Raw genomic sequence first — 20,635 nt, forward strand, 5'->3', positions numbered from 1 at the left:
TTTCTGTGAGAAATTTAACAACATGTGCAAGATACACATGAAGGAAACTTAAAAGATAGTGGAGGACACACCATATGACAGGAACAAATGGAAAGGTATGCTCAGTACCTGGATTATCAGATTAATATCATAAATTACTACTTCTCCTTGAATTAATCTGTGAATATAATACAATTTTGCTGAAACATACCAAGAGGCTTGGTTTTGAACAAAAGAACTTGATACTAAAGTTTGTGTGAAAAATTATACAAAAATATTCAAGAGAGCTCATTGAATGCGCTGCAGCCCTCCAGACTGCATTTCTTTTGCCAGCTAGCTGGGACCTGCTCTGATCAATCATGTCTAGGGGACCTGCAATTGGCACTGATCTTGGCACCACCTACTCCCATGCAGGTGTCTTCCAACATGGAGCAATTGCAAATGATTAGGGCAACTCAACCACCCCAAGCTGTGTCAGTTTTGCTGATACCAAACAAGTGATTGGCGATGCCACAAAGAATCAAGTTGCAATGAATCCCACTAACATGGCTTTTGATGACAAATGTCTGATTGGACCAAGATTTGATGATGCTGTGTCCAGTCTGATATGAATCATTGGCCCTTCATGGTGGTGATGATGCAGGCAGGCCCAAAGTCCACGTAGAATATAAAGGAGAGGCCAGAAGTTTCTATCCAGAGAAGATGTCATCTATGGTTCTGACAAAGATGAAGAAAATTGCAGAAGCCTACCTTGGAAAGGCTGTTACCAATGCTACTGTCATTGTGCCAACTTACTTTAACGACTCTCAGTGCTAGGCTATCAGAGATGCTGGAACCAGGCTGGCCTCAACGTACTGAGAATCATCAATGAGCCAACTGCTGCTGCTATTCCTTATGGCTTAGACAAAAAGGTTAGTGCTGAAAGAAATCTGCTGATCTTTGACTTAGGAGGTGGCATTTTGATGTGTCAATCCTCGCTATTGAAGATGAAATCTTTGATATCAAATCTACAGCTAGATTTGATATCCACTTAGATGGGTAAGACTTTGACAACTTGAATTGCTGAATTCAAGTACAAGCATAAGAAGGACATCAGCGAGAACAAGAGGGCGATTTGTTGCCTCGGCACTGCTTGTGAACATGCAAGGTGCACTCTGTCTTCCAGCACCCAGGCCAGTATTAAGATTGATTCCCTGTATGAAGGAATTGACTTCTATACCTCCATTACACATGCCTGATTTGAAGAATCGAATGCTTACCTATTCCATGACACCCTGAACCCTGTGGAGAAAGCCCTTAGGAATGCCTGGCTAGACAAATCAAAGATCCATGGCATTGTCCTGTTGGGTGATTCTATCTGTATTCCCAAGATTCAGAAACTTCTTCAAGACTTATTCAATCGAAAAGAATTGAACAAGAGCACCAACCCTGAAGAGGCAGTTGCTTATGGTGCAGCTGTTCAGGCAGCCATCTTATCTAGAGACAAATCTGAAGATATTATCACTCCTCTTCCTCTTTGTATTGAAACTGCCTGGTGGAGTCATGACTGTCCTGATCAAGTGCAATATTACCATTCCTACCAAGGAGATGCAGAACTTCACAACCTACTCTGACAACCAGCCTGGTGTGCTCATTCAGGTTCATGAAGTTGAGTGTGCCATGACCAAAGATAACAACCTGCTTGGCAAGTCTGAATTCACTGGCATGCCTCCTGCACCCCGTGGTGTTCCTCGTATTGAGGTCACTTTTGATATTGATGCCAATGGTATCCTTAACGTCTCTGCTGTGGATAAGAGTACTTGAAAAGAGAATAAGATTACCATCACTAATGTCAAGGGCCGCTTGAGTAAAAGAAGACAATGAGCATATGGTCCAGGAAGCTGAGAAGTACAAAGCTGAAGATGAGAAACAGAGGGACAAGGTGTCTTCAAAGAATTCACTTGAATCGTATGCATTCAACACAAAGGCAACAGTTGAAGATGAAAAAACTTCAAAGCAAGATCAATGATGAGGACAAACAAAGGATTCTTGACAAGTGTAATGAAATTATCGACTGGTTTGGTAAGAATCAGACAGCAGAGAAGGAAGAATTTGAATGTTAGCAGAAAGAGCTAGAGAAAGTCTGCAATCCCATCATTACCAAGCTGTACCAGAGTGCCGGAAGCATGCCTGGAGGAATGCCTGGGGGCTTCCCTGGTGGTGGAGCACCTCCATCTGGTAGTTCCTCTTCTGGACCCCCCATTGAAGAAGTTGATTAAACCAATCTCTGAGCAGAGATACCTTAGCATTGTTCCACAGTAAAAAATGGAAGCCCCAAATTTGTAGCACATTCAGTGGCAGTTTTAAAGGTCACACTTCTATGCTAAATTTCTGGGTATTCTTAATACTTGAATATGGAATATGCATAGGGAAAGGAAATCAACACTGCTTTTTACTAGCACTGTAATGTAAGTGCAATGTCTTAAATAAGGCTGTATTTAAATTCGTAAAAAAAAAAAAAAGTATCCAAGAGAAATAAGAAAAAAATAAGAGCTTTGAAAGGTGCTAATGCTAAGGCAATGAGTATGAGATTTTTTTTAATGTTATCAAATATAGAGAAACTTTATAAAGCTACAATAATTAAAACAGTGTGGTCATGACACATGAATAAATAAAGATCAACAGAATAAAACAGAGAATATATAAACTGAAGCAAATACAGAGATAAATTTAACAAGCCTATTACTGGGAGTAAAGGATAATCACTCAATAAATACTAGTGGGACAATTAGAAATCGTTATGTAAATAACCTGGATCCCTACTTCACTCCATTTAAATACATTCCAGACAAAACAAATACATGAGCTTAAAAAATAAACCAGACACTAGGATATTATTCAGTGATGAAGATAAATGAGTTACAAAGCCACAAAAAGACACAGAAGATCCTTGCATGCAAATTGCTAAGTGAAAGAATACAGTCAGAAAAAGCTACATGCTATATGATTCCAATTACGTGACATTTTGGAAAAGGTAAACACATGGAGTATAAAAATTAGTAGTCACCAGGGGTTCATGAAGGGGAAATGAATAGGTGAAGCACAGGAATTTTTTCAGACGCTGAAACTATTCTGTATATCATAATGGTGGATACATTATTAAAAAAAACAAGCATTTTTCAAAACCGGTAGGACTTTACAAAACGAAGAGTTAACCTTAATGCACACAAATTTCAAGAAATCATTTAGGAGGCTGGGGGATGCCAGGAAAGAATGTAGACTCTGACAAGACCATCTAACCATATTACGAATGTATAAACAACCTCACTGAAGGAGAGGGTCGAAATGCTGCTGACCTAAGGAACTTCGGAAATGAACGGAGTCTATTAGGTCTAAAGGCAAAAGGAACTGTACATAAGTATTGTACTCTAGTCGATGAAGTTGTTTCCCCAGGGCATATGGATTAACAGTTCTGATACTGCTATACATGTATACTGAATTGAACAATTAAGTAAATGGACAGAAGCCAAGCTTCTCACTACTAGAGTAGGAGTTTGCAGATCAGCAAAGGCAAGAGCCTAGAATGATCCATGTGGTAATAGTTTAGAGTTGTAGACCTCAGTTAATAAAATATGAACTATTTTATATCATATTATTATATTATAAATATAATACAAACTCATGTTTAACTTAATGTAGATGCCAACCAATGTAGACACAGACAGTTATACATAGAAATATTTATAGACACGTGTATATACAGGGGAGAAAGATGTGGCGGTCTGCTTCCTTAAAGATTACAGCCTTGGAAACCCTATAGGGCAGTTCTACCCTGTCCTATAGGGTCGCTATGAGTGGAATCAACTCAGTGGTGAAGAGTTTTTTGTTTTTTTGTAATGTGTATATACACATACATGGGAAACCCTGGTAGCGTAGTGGTTAAGTGCCACGGCTGCTAACTAAAAGGTTGGCAGTTTGAATCCACCACACACTCCTTGGAAACTCTATGGGGCAGTTCTACTCTGTCCTATAGGGTGGCTATGAGTCAGAATCAACTCGATGGCAGTGGGTTTTTTTTTTTTTTAATATACATACATACTATGGGGGAAAAAAAACCCAAATCCGTTGCTTGGAGTTGATTCTGACTCATAGCCACCCTATAGGACAGGGTAGAACTGCCCCATAGGGTAGCTATGAGTTGGAATTGACTGGACAGCAGTAAATTTGGTTTTTGGATTGTAATCTTTACAGAAGTTGATTTTTAAAATAAATAACATTTCCCTTAAAAATGAAATTTACCATCCTTTCCATTTTTTTTTTAGAACCATTTGAATTTTCTCTATTGTAAACTATTCACACTCCTTGCCCATTTTTTGCTATGGGAATGTAGAGGTTTTTCTTCTTATTTATATATAGGAGCTCTTGACATATTTAGAAACTTTTTTGCATTGTGTACTGTATGTTTGGTGTTGGTTAATAGGTTTGTCATTAAACTTTTGATTTAATATGGTGATTTTTAAACCACTTTTTAGGCCATGTAATGCTTCTGATTCAAAATAGTCAATGATTCTTCCAAATTTGAAAAGCAGTGTATCATAACAGTAACAAGCATAAGCTTTGGCATCAGAAAGCTTAGTGCCAGCACTTTCCAGTTTCTGTCTTCATGAAAGTTATTTGACTTTTTTAAAAGTCCATTTTATCACTTGTATATTAGAAATAATATGGAGTTATTTTGAAAAAATGTAGGTTGCAACTTTCATATATATATAAAAACATATATTTTATATATAAATGATTGAACCATGGGAAATTGCCAATATTTGATTGCATTTGACCTATAATGTATATACAGTATATGTACATGTATGTGTGTGGAGGGGGTGGAGGGTGTGTGTTTGTGCATGTGTGCATATCACAATACTGGAAACGTTGTAAACTCTTTTTAAATGGCAGAATTTCTTGTAAAATCTAAATACTGATGCTCCCAATTAAGGCCTGTCTTAGTCATCTAGTGCTGCCATAACAGAAATACCACAAGTGGATGGCTTAACAAAGAGAAATTTATTTTCTCACAGCCTAGTGGGTTATAAGTCCAAATTCAGGGCGTCGGCTCCAGGGGAAGTCTTTCTCTCTCTGTTGGCTCTGGAGGAAGGTCCTTGTCCTTCTTCTTCCCCTGGTCGAGGAGCTTCTCAGGCACAGGGACCCCGGGTCCAAAGGGCACTCTCTGCTACCGGTGCTGCTTTCTTGGTGCTATGAGGTCCCCAACTCTCTGTGCGCTTCCCTTTCCTTTCATCTCTTCAGAGATAAAAGGTGGTACAGGCCACGCCCCAGGGAAACTCCCTTTACCTTGGATCAGGGAGGTGACCTGAGTAAGGGTAGTGTTACAATCCCACCCTAATTCTCTCAACATAAAATTACAGTCACAAAATGGAGGACAACCACACAATACTGGGAATCATGGCCTAATCAAGTTGATATACACATTTTTGGGGGAACATCATTCAATCCATGACAAGACCCCTATAATCTGGATGAATTTAACTTTTAAATCAGCATTTCCCATTACTTCCCACATCCCAGCTTTTCTCCCCATATATTGCACACACTTCCATACTGCTTGTATCTTTGTGCGTGTGTCCTCACCCAGAACGCCCTTTTTTCCTTGCGTGCAGTGTCCAGTTCTGTCCATTCTTAACATCCCAGCTCAGATGCCACCTTCTCCAGAAACAACCCTGATATAAGTGCTCTCTCATGTGTGGCCTCATAGTATTTAATTCTTTTCCTCTGATACATCTTTTTATTGTACAGGTAGTCCCGGCTTATGATGGAGTTCCGTTCTGACGATTCTGCCCTAAGTCTGTTCTGACATAAATTGAATACCTGATTTTATTTTTTAGTTCTCATTATTATCGCATTTTATTATCAGTATCTTTATAAATCCAGCAGTGTTTTGAACAGTAAATCATAAAATTGAATGTCTGCCAGTGAACATCTGAGAATGATAACATCACCAAATTACCACTGCAACATATTACTAACAATAAGCTGTACAAAAATTTTAAAAAATACAGACGGTTTTAAGTGCAATTCCATGTAACTCGATTAAGTGGTAAGTTGGGGACTACCTGTAGTGAATTCTGCATATAAATTCTGCGTAAGTCTCTTCCCCTAATACACAATGATCAGTTTTCTTGATAACAGAGGCTGTATCTTACTCTCGCCTATGTATCTATTGCTTTTGAAATGCTCAGTAAATATTTCCTTAGTTTAGATGCAGTCTGTTGCATTAAGTCAAGTTTATTCATTCAACAAATACATTTTTGAGATTTAGGGCATGTCAGACAGTGGTGAATAGGCAGACACAATTCCTCTATATACTCAAATTTTAATAAATTCTATGAAGAAAAAAAATTTAGCATGAGAGAGTTTGTTATGCAACCTGTAAGATGACCCCAATGATTCTCATCTCTTGGCACTCATGTCTTTTTGTAATACCCTACCTTTGAGTGGGTCTGGATTTAGTGATTCACTTCTAATGACTAGAACTTGGCAGAGAGTGATGGGATGTCACCTCCAAGATTAGGTTATAAAAAGACTGCATCTTCTGTCTTGGGTGTCCTCTCTTACTCCCTTTTGGATTGCTCGCTCTGGGGAAAACCAGCTGTCATGTTGTCAGGCAGCCTTGTAGTGAATGGACTTGGAAATGGATCACCTGAGAGCTGCAGAAACCATCAAGTCTTAAGATGATTGCAGCCCTGACCGACACTTTGCAGCCTGTGAGAGACCCTGAGCCTGAACCACCCAGCTGAGCCACTTCTGCATTCCTTTTCTACTCACTGTGAGAAATAAATGTTTATCGTTTCTAGCTGCTACATTTTGGGGTAATTGGTTATGCCATGATAGATAGCTAACAGAGGAAGTCAACATACTCTAAATACGGTAGTTACAGAAGGCCTCTCTGAAGAGGTGACATTTCAACTGAACCTGAAAGACATAGAGCTCTCTGGGAAGAATATCCCAAGCAGTGACATCAAAAAGAAAGGTTACTGAATACATAATGAGGCCAATGTGTGTGGAGGTGGTGAACAAGGAAGCATGATATAAGCATCATGTGAGGTTTTAGCATCAATGAAAGGTCAGCACCCCCTCCTAAAAGTTTCTAGGGTTACCCAAAAGATTGGACTTTATTAGATGTTTACCAGTAAACATATGAAGGATGTAAAATTTAAATGTTAAGAGCTTTATTTTTTTTAATGGTTTTGAGGGGCATGTTGGAAAACAGGAAGAAGAATTGGTAGTTTGCCATGGTTCAGGCAAAGGATGATGGTGGCTTGGAACAGACTTGTTTAGTAGAGATGAAGACTTCTTTTTTTTTTTTTAATTCTAAATTTACTTCGTAGGTAGAACCTACAGACATCAGCCTCGTTCAACACCCATTGAGTTGAACTGAATCAAATGTCTAGTTTCAAAATGACTGAGATTTTGAAATTCAGTAATGAAGACTCACCCAAAGACTGATAACATTAAGTTGAGATTTATGTCCTTGAGTTTTCAATTTAGGGAAGAGAAAGTAAATGCCAGGAGAGTGGGATGGGCATTGGTAAAGCTTCATAAGCACAAGTTTGTCACTTGATATTAAATAGTAAAATGTAATACCTTCCTCCTCACTGTTTCTTGATTTGATCTCTGCCCCAATCTCTGCTCGTTTTCCTACTTCCTTAGCTCCTATCCACTTGCAACCTTTGTTTCCTGATCTCAGAAAAAATCTATATTTTAGGTGATATAATATTTAGATACTAAATAGAACAACTTGTAGTTTTCACAGATACATACACACTCTTTTGTTAATTTGTGCCTTTCTGAAGGTGATACTCAAAATATTTCATAACCAATATGGCAAGAGCATGGAAGAGTCAGAAAAACTGCTCTGGTGCAACCAGTGTGCAGGAATCAAGTTAAGTCCTAGCCCTTGTATTTGCCAAGTGACAAGAAAACCCCTCTTTCTATGCCTCTAAAGTTGCTGCTCAACGTCCAAATTTTGCTAAACATCAACCTCCTCCATTTAGCCTTCTTTGACCTCCAGGTGCTCCATAATCACTGGAACTAACTCTTGTATGCGGCATCATATTGTATCAAAACTTTTGTGTACATGTCTACTTAACATAGGTTTTCCATGGGTTTCCAGCACCTTAGTCTGGCATTCAAAGCCGCCCATGATTTGATCCCAATTCTTCTCTCCAGTTCTTCTCTTACAATGTTTACTCATGCACCAAAACCTTCTTGCCATCATGGTAAGCTTGATGGGCTCTTCTGCTTAGTGTAGTCACCTCGGGGTACTCACCATTGCCCAGATAATCTGTTCACCTTTCTGCCTCTCTATGTCTGTTTCTTTCACATCTTTTTGCATCTTTTCAGAAGGCTTCTTTCAACCAGGCCTACATGTTTAACATCTAATCATCCTTCAAAGCCCTTTCCTAACCACTATCTCTAGCAAGGTTACTAACTGCCTCACGTTATATTCAACTTTTTTGTGCATTATTTTGATGAGAATTACACACACACTATACATAATACATATTCTTTTTTGTGGCTGTGAAACATTTATCTGTGTTTGCATCTTTCTCCAACACTACAGTGCTACAGCATGAGACCCCAAAGGAAGGAACCATGCCTGATTTCTTTATTCCCAACACACTAACAATGACCTGGCAAACAGCAGTGTGTGTGGAATAAATGCATGACGGGAAAGGAGGAGGCAGCATTCAAGGGAGAGACATAGAAAACCTTGGAATAAGAGTTACTGTCCTGCAGTTGCTGTGCATCTGAGGGTTAGGGGTGTAACGGATTGAATTGTGTCCCCCAAAGATACGTGTCAACTTGGTTAGTCCATGTGTGGTTGTCCTCCATTTTGAGATTGTAATTTTATGTGAAAAAGGATTACAGTGGGATTGTAACACAGATTAGGGTGGGATTCTAACACCTTTACCCACGTCACAGTCCTGATCCAATGTAAAGGGAGTTTCCCTGGGGTGTGGCCTGCATCACCTTTTATCTCTCAAGAGATAAAAAGGAAAGGGAAGCAAGCAGAGTTGGGGACCTCATACCACCAAGAAAGCAGCACCAGGAGCAGAGTGTGTCCTTTGGATCCGGGGTCCCTGTGCCCAAGAAGCTCCTCGACCAGGGGAAGATCGAGGACAAGGACCTTCCTCCAGAGCCTAGAGTGAGAGAAAGTCTTCCCTTGGAGCTGATGCCCTAAATTTGGACTTCTAGCCTACTAGACTGTGAAAGAATAGGTTTCTCTTTGTTAAAGCCGTCCACTAGTGGCACTTCTGTTAAAGCAGCTCTTGATGACTAAGAAAGGGAGAGCTTTGTGTCAATGTGTCTGTGGCTATCAAGTATTTTCTCTGGCATCCTGATTCTGACTGGCTGCACCATTTCACTCCAATCATTAGCTAAAGCTCGGGTCTGGATTGGAGCCCTGGTGGCACAGTGGTTAAGAGCTTGGCTGCTAACCAAATGAATGGCAGTTGGAATCCGTCACCCACTCCTTGGAAACCCTTTGGGGCAGTTCAACTCTGTCCTATAGCATTGCTGTGAGTCAGAATCAACTCGACAGTGATGGGTTTGGTTTTGGTTTTAGGTCAGGATTGGCTGAGAGGAGATGAATGTTCCCCTCAGCAGATCATCTGGAAGGTTCTGGGAGAAGACAGAGGCGGTCAAAGAATATCTGAGAGGTTCAGAGCTATTCTTCCCGCACGCATTGTGTCTTTTCCTTCGGGTGGGGGGGGAGGTGGTACTGGGGAAAGGGGGGGATGATCTCTTTTCAGCACCAGGGATAGCGATCTTCTTGCCCTGTCGGTTTTACCTAGAGAACTAGGTCAAGAGAAGACCACTCCTTGGAAGAAAATGGGAGGTTTGCTGCAAGCACTGGGGAGGCAGGGAGCTGCGAAGTCACCATGTGAGTGTGGGAGGTGCTTTTGACAAAGAAAACAATGTTTGCATCTATATTTGGGGCAGTGATTGCAAGATAAAGGCACGGAGGTACCAAAATAACCTGTGATTGATTCTGGAGAAAAGAAGCAGCAGGTGGAGGAAAACTGTTCCTTTGAATCAGACATCTGCAAAGAAAAAGTAATTGAGATTTTTTTTTTTCCAAAATAGGCTACCTGTCATGATGCGGCTTTGTGAAAAACCCAGAGAAAATCTCAATTCCAGAGGGAAATCAGGTGGAGTTCACTTAGCGTTTTTAATCAAATAGATCTTCTTGCTGCAAAATCATAACTTTAGTAGGTCTGTAGATCATAGAAATATCAGATGGTCCTTAGATTGGGCATTTATATGTACCCCAACCTGATGAGTGCACTTCTAGATATTTCCCAAACCTGGTGCATGTTTCCTCAACCATTTGCCAATGCTTTCGGGTCCAAAGAGTCAAAGAGCATTCAATTTTCTATTTATCTTGTGCAATTATTATCTGCCAGGTGTGATATTAGGTGTTTTTATGCACTGGTATTCCTTTTTACATTTAAGGGGGCATATAATGTGGATATCATTTTCTTATGTTACAAATAAACAAACTAAGGCTCACAGACATTAAAGTGATTTGTTCCCAGGTATCTTCTCCTGAATGTACTTCTATCTACAGAGTTAGTACCTGGCCTTGGAAGACAAAATATGCCACAGGCTTTGTTCTTCAATTTTTTAGTAACAAGTGACAATGAAGACTAAAATATATCCTACAAATATGAAATTCTTTCCACGGACCAGGCATTGTGGTTTACACACACACACGTGCACACACATACATACACACGCTCTTAAAAATATGATGCAGAGGCGGAGCCAAGATGGCGGACTAGGCAGACGCTACCTCGGATCCCTCTTACAACAAAGACACGGAAAAACAAGTGAATCGATCACATACATAACAATCTACGAACCCTGAACAACAAACACAGATTTAGAGACGGAGAACGAACTAATACGGGGAAGCAGCGATTGTTTCCAGAGCCTGGAGCCAGCGTACCAGTCAGGTACGGCACAAGCACAGAGACCTGCTCCACCCCCCTGAACTAACCCCGGGAGGGGGACTAGCCGGTTCCACGGGCGGCGTGGGACGCAGCCGTTAGGAGAAGTCCCCGGGAGGCAGTGACTGATCTTGGAGCAGAAAGAGCAGCATCCGAGCCGGGGAACCGTCCCACAGGGATTTGGACTGCACGCAGGCGGCTTCATTAACATCTGAATAGCCTGAGCCAGAGGGAGAACTCTGATAGGGATCTGACTGCAGTTTTTTTTTAGCGGATTTTCTGGAAAAACTAGTTTCCCAGTGATGGCTCGGAGACAACAATCCATATCAAACCACTTAAAGAAGCAGACCGTGACAGCTTCTCCAACTCCCCAAACAAAAGAATCAAAATCTTTCCCAAATGAAGATACAATTTTGGAATTATCAGATACAGAATATAAAAAACTAATTTACAGAATGCTTAATGATATCACAAATGAAATTAGGATATCTGCAGAAAAAGCCAAGGAACACACTGATAAAACTGTTGAAGAACTCAAAAAGATTATTCAAGAACATACTGGAAAAATTAATAAGTTGCAAGAATCCATAGAGAGACAACATGTAGAAATCCAAAAGATTAACAATAAAATAACAGAATTAGACAACACACTAGGAAGTCAGAGGAGCAGACTCGAGCAATTAGAATGCAGACTGGGACATCTGGAGGACCAGGGAATCAACACCAACATAGCTGAAAAAAAATCAGATAAAAGAATTAAAAAAAATGAAGAAACCCTAAGAATTATGTGGGACTCTATCAAGAAGGATAACCTGCGGGTGATTGGAGTCCCAGAACAGGGAGGGGGGACAGAAAACACAGAGAAAATAGTTGAAGAACTTCTGACAGAAAACTTCCCTGACATCATGAAAGACGAAAGGATATCTATCCAAGATGCTCATCGAACCCCATTTAAGATTGATCCAAAAAGAAAAACACCAAGACATATTATCATCAAACTCACCAAAACCAAAGATAAACAGAAAATTTTAAAAGCAGCCAGGGAGAAAAGAAAGGTTTCTTTCAAGGGAGAATCAATAAGAATATGTTCTGACTACTCAGCAGAAACCATGCAGGCAAGAAGGGAATGGGACGACATATACAGAACACTGAAGGAGAAAAACTGCCAACCAAGGATCATATATCCAGCAAAACTCTCTCTGAAATATGAAGGCGAAATTAAGATATTTACAGACAAACACAAGTTTAGAGAATTTGCAAAAACCAAACCAAAGCTACAAGAAATACTAAAGGTTATTGTTTGGTCAGAGAACCAATAATATCAGATATCAGCACAACACAAGGTCACAAAACAGAACGTCCTGATATCAACTCAAATAGGGAAATCACAAAAACAAACAAATTAAGATTAATTAAAAAAAAATACACATAACAGGGAATCATGGAAGTCAATAGGTAAAAGATCACAATAATCAAAAAGAGGGACTAAATACAGGAGGCATTGAACTGCCATATGGAGAGTGATACAAGGCGATATAGAACAATACAAGTTAGGTTTTTACTTAGAAAAATAGGGGTATATAATGAGGTAACCACAAAAAGGTATAACAACTCTATAACTCAAGACAAAAACCAAGAAAAACGTAACGACTCAACTAACATAAAGTCAAACACTATGAAAGTGAGGATCTCACAATTTACTAAGAAAAACGCCTCAGCACAAAAAAGTATGTGGAAAAATGAAATTGTCAACAACACACATAAAAAGGCATCAAAATGACAGCACTAAAAACTTATTTATCTATAATTACCCTGAATGTAAATGGACTAAATGCACCAATAAAGAGACAGAGAGTCACAGACTGGATAAAGAAACACGATCCATCTATATGCTGCCTACAAGAGACACACCTTAGACTTAGAGACACAAACAAACTAAAACTCAAAGGATGGAAAAAAGTATATCAAGCAAACAATAAGCAAAAAAGAAGAGGAGTAGCAATATTAATCTCTGACAAAATAGACTTTAGACTTAAATCCACCACAAAGGATAAAGAAGGACACTATATAATGATAAAAGGGACAATTGATCAGGAAGACATAACCATATTAAATATTTACGCACCCAATGACAGGGCTGCAAGATATATAAATCAAATTTTAACAGAACTGAAAAGCGAGATAGATACCTCCACAATTATAGTAGGAGACTTCAACACACCCCTTTCGGAGAAGGACAGGACATCCAGTAAGAAGCTCAACAGAGACACGGAAGATCTAATTACAACAATCAACCAACTTGACCTCATTGACTTATACAGAACTCTCCACCCAACTGCTGCAAAATATACTTTTTTTTCTAGCGCACATGGAACATTCTCTAGAATAGACCACATATTAGGTCATAAAACAAACCTTTGCAGAGTCCAAAACATCGAAATATTACAAAGCATCTTCTCAGACCACAAGGCAATAAAACTAGAGATCAATAACAGAAGAACGAGGGAAAAGAAATCAAATACTTGGAAAATGAACAATACCCTCCTGAAAAAAGACTGGGTTATAGAAGACATCAAGGAGAGAATAAGGAAATTCATAGAAAGCAACGAGAATGAAAATACTTCCTATCAAAACCTCTGGGACATAGCAAAAGCAGTGCTCAGAGGTCAATTTATATCAATAAATGCACACATACAAAAAGAAGAAAGAGCCAAAATCAGAGAACTGTCCCTACAACTTGAACAAATAGAAACTGAGCAACAAAAGAATCCATCAGGCACCAGAAGAAAACAAATAATAAAAATTAGAGCTGAACTAAATGAATTAGAGAACAGAAAAACAATTGAAAGAATTAACAAAGCCAAAAGCTGGTTCTTTGAAAAAATTAACAAAATTGATAAACCATTGGCTAGACTGACTAAAGAAATACAGGAAAGGAAACAAATAACCCGAATAAGAAATGAGAAGGACCACATCACAACAGAACCAAATGAAATTAAAAGAATCATTTCAGATTATTATGAAAAATTGTACTCTAACAAATTTGAAAACCTAGAAGAAATGGATGAATTCCTTGAAAAACACTACCTACCTAAACTAACACATTCAGAAGCAGAACAACTAAATAGACCCATAACAAAAAAAGAGATTGAAACGGTAATCAAAAAACTCCCAACAAAAAAAAGTCCTGGCCCGGATGGCTTCACTGCAGAGTTCTACCAAATTTTCAGAGAAGAGTTAACACCACTACTACTAAAGGTATTCCAAAGCATAGAAAATGACGGAATACTACCCAACTCATTCTATGAAGCCACCATCTCCCTGATACCAAAACCAGGTAAAGACATTACAAAAAAAGAAAATTATAGACCTATATCCCTCATGAACATTGATGCAAAAATCCTCAACAAAATTCTAGCCAATAGAATCCAACAACACATCAAAAAAATAATTCACCCTGATCAAGTGGGATTTATACCAGGTATGCAAGGCTGGTTTAATATCAGAAAAACCATTAATGTAATCCATCACATAAATAAAACAAAAGACAAAAACCACATGATCTTATCAATTGATGCAGAAAAGGCATTTGACAAAGTCCAACACCCATTTATGATAAAAACTCTTACCAAAATAGGAATTGAAGGAAAATTCCTCAACATAATAAAGGGCATCTATGCAAAGCCAACAGCCAATATCACTCTAAATGGAGAGAACCTGAAAGCATTTCCCTTGAGAACGGGAACCAGACAAGGATGCCCTTTATCACCGCTCTTATTCAACATCGTGTTGGAAGTCTTAGCCAGGGCAATCAGGCTAGACAAAGAAATAAAAGGTATCCGGATTGGCAAGGAAGAAGCAAAGTTATCACTATTTGCAGATGACATGATTATATACACAGAAAACCCTAAGGAATCCTCCAGAAAACTACTGAAACTAATAGAAGAGTTTGGCAGAGTCTCAGGTTATAAAATAAACATACAAAAATCACTTGGATTCCTCTACATCAACAAAAAGAACACCGAAGAGGAAATAACCAAATCAATACCATTCACAGTAGCCCCCAAGAAGATAAGATACTTAGGAATAAATCTTACCAAGGATGTAAAAGACCTATACAAAGAAAACTACAAAGCTCTACTACAAGAAATTCAAAAGGACATACTTAAGTGGAAAAACATACCTTGCTCATGGATAGGAAGACTTAACATAGTAAAAATGTCTATTCTACCAAAAGCCATCTATACATTTAACGCACTTCCGATCCAAATTCCAATGTCATATTTTAAGGGGATAGAGAAACAAATCACCAATTTCATATGGAAGGGAAAAAAGCCCCGGATAAGCAAAGCACTACTGAAAAAGAAGAAGAAAGTGGGAGGCCTCACCTTACCTGACTTCAGAACCTATTATACAGCCACAGTAGTCAAAACAGCCTGGTATTGGTACAACAACAGACACATAGACCAATGGAACAGAATTGAGAACCCAGACATAGATCCATCCACGTATGAGCAGCTGATATTTGACAAAGGACCAGTGTCAATTAACTGGGGAAAAGACAGCCTTTTTAACAAATGGTGCTGGCATAACTGGATATCCATTTGCAAAAAAATGAAACAGGACCCATACCTCACACCATGCACAAAAACTAACTCCAAGTGGATCAAAGACCTAAACATAAAGACTAAAACGATAAAGATCATGGAAGAAAAAATTGGGACAACCCTAGGAGCCCTAATACAAGGTATAAACAGAATACAAAACATTACCAAAAATGATGAAGAGAAACCCGATAACTGGGAGCTCCTAAAAATCAAACACCTATGCTCATCTAAAGACTTCACCAAAAGAGTAAAAAGACCACCTACAGATTGGGAAAGAATTTTCAGCTATGACATCTCCGACCAGCGCCTGATCTCTAAAATCTACATGATTCTGTCAAAACTCAACCACAAAAAGACAAACAACCCAATCAAGAAGTGGGCAAAGGATATGAACACACATTTCTCTAAAGAAGATATTCAGGCAGCCAACAGATACATGAGAAAATGCTCTCGATCATTAGCCATTAGAGAAATGCAAATTAAAACTACGATGAGATTCCATCTCACACCAGCAAGGCTGGCATTAATCCAAAAAACACAAAATAATAAATGTTGGAGAGGCTGCGGAGAGATTGGAACTCTCATACACTGCTGGTGGGAATGTAAAATGGTACAACCACTTTGGAAATCTATCTGGCGTTATCTTAAACAGTTAGAAATAGAACTACCATACAACCCAGAAATCCCACTCCTCGGAATATACCCTAGAGATACAAGAGCCTTCATACAAACAGATATATGCACACCCATGTTTATTGCAGCTCTGTTTACAATAGCAAAAAGTTGGAAGCAACCAAGGTGTCCATCAACGGATGAATGGGTAAATAAATTGTGGTATATTCACACAATGGAATACTACGCATCGATAAAGAACAGTGACGAATCTCTGAAACATTTCATAACATGGAGGAACCTGGAAGGCATTATGCTGAGCGAAATGAGTCAGAGGAAAAAGGACAAATATTGTATAAGACCACTATTATAAGATCTTGAGAAATAGTAAACCTGAGAAGAACACATACTTTTGTGGTTACGAGGGGGGGAGGGAGGGAGGGTGGGAGAGGGTTTTTTTATTGATTAATCAGTAGATAAGAACTGCTTTAGGTGAAGGGAAAGACAACACTCAATACATGGAAGGTCAGCTCAATTGGACTGGACCAAAAGCAAAGAAGTTTCCGGGATAAAATGAATGCTTCAAAGCTCAGCGGAGCAAGCGCGGGGGTCTGGGGAACATGGTTTACGGGGACTTCTAAGTCAATTGGCAAAATAATTCTATTATGAAATCATTCTGCATCCCACTTTGAAATGTGGCGTCTGGGGTCTTAAATGCTAACAAGCAGCCATCTAAGATGCAGCAATTGGTCTCAACCCACCTGGAGCAAAGGAAAATGAAGAACACCAAGCCCACATGACAACTAAGAGCCCAAGAGACAGAAAGGGCCACATGAACCAGAGACCTACATCATCCTGAGACCAGAAGAACTAGTTGGTGCCCGGCCACAATCGATGACTGCCCTGACAGGGAGCTCAGCAGAGGACCCCTGAGGGAGCAGGAGAGCAGTGGGATGCAGACCCCAAATTCTCATAAGAAGACCAAACTTAATGGTCTGACTGAGACTGGAGGAATCCCGGCGGTCATGCTCTCCAGACCTTCTGTTGACACAGGACAGGAACCATCCCTGAAGACAACTCATCAGACATGAAAGGGACTGGTCAGCGGGTGGGAGAGAGACGCTGATGAAGAGTGAGCTAATTATATCAGGTGTACACTTGAGATTGTGTTGGCAACTCTTGTCTGGAGGGGGGATGGGAGGATAGAGAGAGAGGGAAGCCGGCAAAATTGTCAAGAAAGGAGAGACTGAAAGGGCTGACTCAAGACGGGGAGAGTAAGTGGGAGTAGGGAGTGAGATGTATGTAAACTTATATGTGACAGACTGATTGGATTTGTAAACGTTCACTTGAAGCTTAATAAAAGTTATTATAAAAAAAAAAAAAAATATGATGCATATATATATACTACTCCCCAAAGTCCTGTATAACACAAGGAGTTTGCACTCAATTGCTAACCAAAAAGTTAGTGACTTAAGTCCACCCAGTGGCACTATGGAGGAAAGGCCTGATGATTCCTTTCTGTAAAAATTACAGTCAAGAAAATTTTATGGCATTCAGTTCTAATCTGTAACGTATGGGGTTGCCATGAGTCAGAACTGCTTCCATGACCAACTGGTTTTGTGTGTTGTTGTTCTTCATTTTTTTTTTTTTAATAACTCTCCTAGTCCATTTATTAAAAATGAGAACACTGAGCTTCACTGAAACCACCCATGGTCATACAGCTAGTAAAGGGTGAACTAGGTTCAATTCTAGAATCATCTGATGCCAAAATCCTTTCCAAGGTAACTCCCAGGAGTGGTGACTGAGCAGGGTTAGACACTGCTGGTTGCCCACTCAATTTCTCTTCTGTCTTACTGACAGAACTCCAGCTATGCACAAGCTATTTTCTGTTTAATTTCCCAGACTCCCTCATCGCCTCTTGCCTGGATTATTTCAAGAGCCTCTTATTGAATATCCCAGCTTCCAGTCTTGTCCCTTCCAATCATGCCAGTTTCTAGATGCACTTAGGTATGTCACAACCAGTAGAAATGTTTTAGTACTTGCCCATTGCTGACTGGATAAAGTCTAAACTCCTTCACAGCTGTCCACAATAGGGCTCCAAGCCCGCTTTCCATGCTCGTTCTTTACTGTTTATATGAATAACATGTTTGCCTCAGCTAGACTGAACTGTCCGGTCCTCCAAATGCATTTTGCACTTTTGATACCTTGTCATTCACTTAATCTTCACAGAAGGAGCCTTGGCGGTGCAGTGGTTAAGCACTCAGCCGCTAACTGAAAGATCAGTTGTTCAAACCCACCTGCAACCCCATGGAAGAAATATATGGCAATCTGCTTCCATAAAGATTACAGCCTTGGAAACCCTATGGGTCAGTTCTAATCTGTTCTATAGGATCGGTATGAGTCAGGATCTACTCAACAGCACACAACAACAATCTTTACTGGAGCAGACTACCACATCTTTCTCTTGCTGATTCACAGGTGGGTTCAAACCACCGACCTTTCAGTTAGCAGCCAAGTACTTAACCACTGTGCCACCAGGGATCCTTGAAGGCTTGTTGGGGGGATCAGATTAGTTAATTTATATTTTTTTTTTTATTTGGAACAGCACCTGAAAAAAATTAAGCATTAATTTGAGAAATTATTATAGTTACCATTATAGAGGTTCAGGAAGTGCTCATGAATGCATGCTTAGCCCAGTGTGCCAATGGACAGCTTGAACTTAGCAGCAGTAAACAAATCTCCATCTCAGTGCCAAGAACACTGCGGGGTGCCCGGTAATTGTTTATTGATTGCACAACTGACTGTCAAAACCTGGGAGGCCGGGAGGGTGCCTGTATGTAGATCCAGCACAAGTTTTCTTCGTGCTCTGAGCATTGATCTGACTCCACAGGGTGTTGGGTCCCCATCCAGGAATAATCCAATTTCAATATTGTAAATGGCACGTACACATCCTCTAATCCACTCCCCTCTGCCCTGTACTCCAGACCTCTGAATACAGTCACCTCTGCAACACAGTAAGCCCTATGTCTATATACCAACAGCACTTCCCATCTACTTTATCTGATGGCTCTCACAGTTGCAATTACCCTCCCTGAACAGGAGGGTTATGAGATAAATTAAAGGATGTCAGTTCCAGGCAGACCCACAGAACTTCTGTGTAGTGAGGTGGAACAATTCCAAGTGCATCTGGAGCTAGTGAGGCAAAAGGTCATCCAGGCCATCCCTCTGCTCCAAGCTTGCCTTGTAGCTCTCTTTTCCCAAAGAGAAGAGTATTGCAACTCTTCTTCAGATGTTGGAGAAATTTAGCCAAGAGCCATTCCTCCCATGCCTCATCCAACTGGCATGGCTATGCAGCATTGAAAGTTAAAACTGGTCTTTAGATGTTAGTTCTTGGAGGAAGGAATTGGAAAGAGAGGGAGGGTAATGTCATTTTATAATCATTTCCCAACCCACATCTTCCCTTTCGGAGTCCCCATACTGCTTATGAATTCATGAACTCCTTAAAGGAACAGAATACGTTTGAGGCCAGCTCAGAATCTCTTATAACCTCTGTGGTAATGATGAAACCGTGTTTGACTCATTACAAGGACCTCCGAATGCTCAAATCCCTTGTCATCAGATCAAAAGGCAGACATGAAGAAGAGATACTTCAAGCAAAGTCATTCATCTTATTGCTGTAAATGGAATGGCTCTCAACCCTGATGTGTATCACTATCATCCCAGACCCATTGAAACAGAACCTCAGGGGCTAAGACAGCTATTCATATAGTTGTTTTCATTCCAGTTGGTTCTGAAGCTCAGTTGGGGTTGAGAACCATTTTTAACAGGACTTTGCTCCAAAGGCTACAATGGAGTTTCAGTGAATGGTCATCACAAGTAGCTCTTAAAGTCCAGCAGCCTAACTTAGAGGAAAACCTGAAGGTAAGCTTTTAAATAGGGTCAGGCAGCCACTTGGGTCCCTCACCTGAGGCTCCTGGCCTATCTCAGTCCACAGCACTTACCTCTCCAATGGAGAAAGGTCTTTCTCATCAATCTTCCCCTTGTCTAGGAGCTTCTCAGCACAGGGATTCCGGGTCTAAAGAATGCATTCCGCTCCTGGCTCTTCTTGCTTGGTGGTAATTGAGGTCCCTACTCCTCTCTGCTCGATTCTCTCTTTTATATCTCAAAAGAGATTAACTCAAGATACAACTTAATCCTGTAGATTAAGTCCTGCTTTATTAATGTAACTGCCTCTAATCCTGCCTCATTAACATCATAGGGGTTAGGGTTTACAACACATAGGATAATCATCACATCACAAAATGGTGGACAACCACACAATACTGCAAAGAGTGTTTCTCCATGATGACTAGAATTGAACTGCTTAAATTGTCTTTCTAAAGAAAGAGAGAGGGGGCCAAGATGGCTGACTAGGTAGAAGCTACCTCGGAT

At 39.9% G+C, this 20,635-nt stretch overlaps 1 pseudogene; it reads left to right on the forward strand.

The window, feature by feature from the left end:
- Positions 1-338: 338 nt before the first annotated feature.
- LOC126086891 (heat shock cognate 71 kDa protein-like) lies at positions 339-2,237 on the forward strand (annotated as a pseudogene).
- Positions 2,238-20,635: the final 18,398 nt, after the last annotated feature.

This window comes from Elephas maximus, chromosome 12 (assembly GCF_024166365.1).
Source record: "Elephas maximus indicus isolate mEleMax1 chromosome 12, mEleMax1 primary haplotype, whole genome shotgun sequence".
NCBI lineage: Eukaryota > Metazoa > Chordata > Mammalia > Proboscidea > Elephantidae > Elephas > Elephas maximus.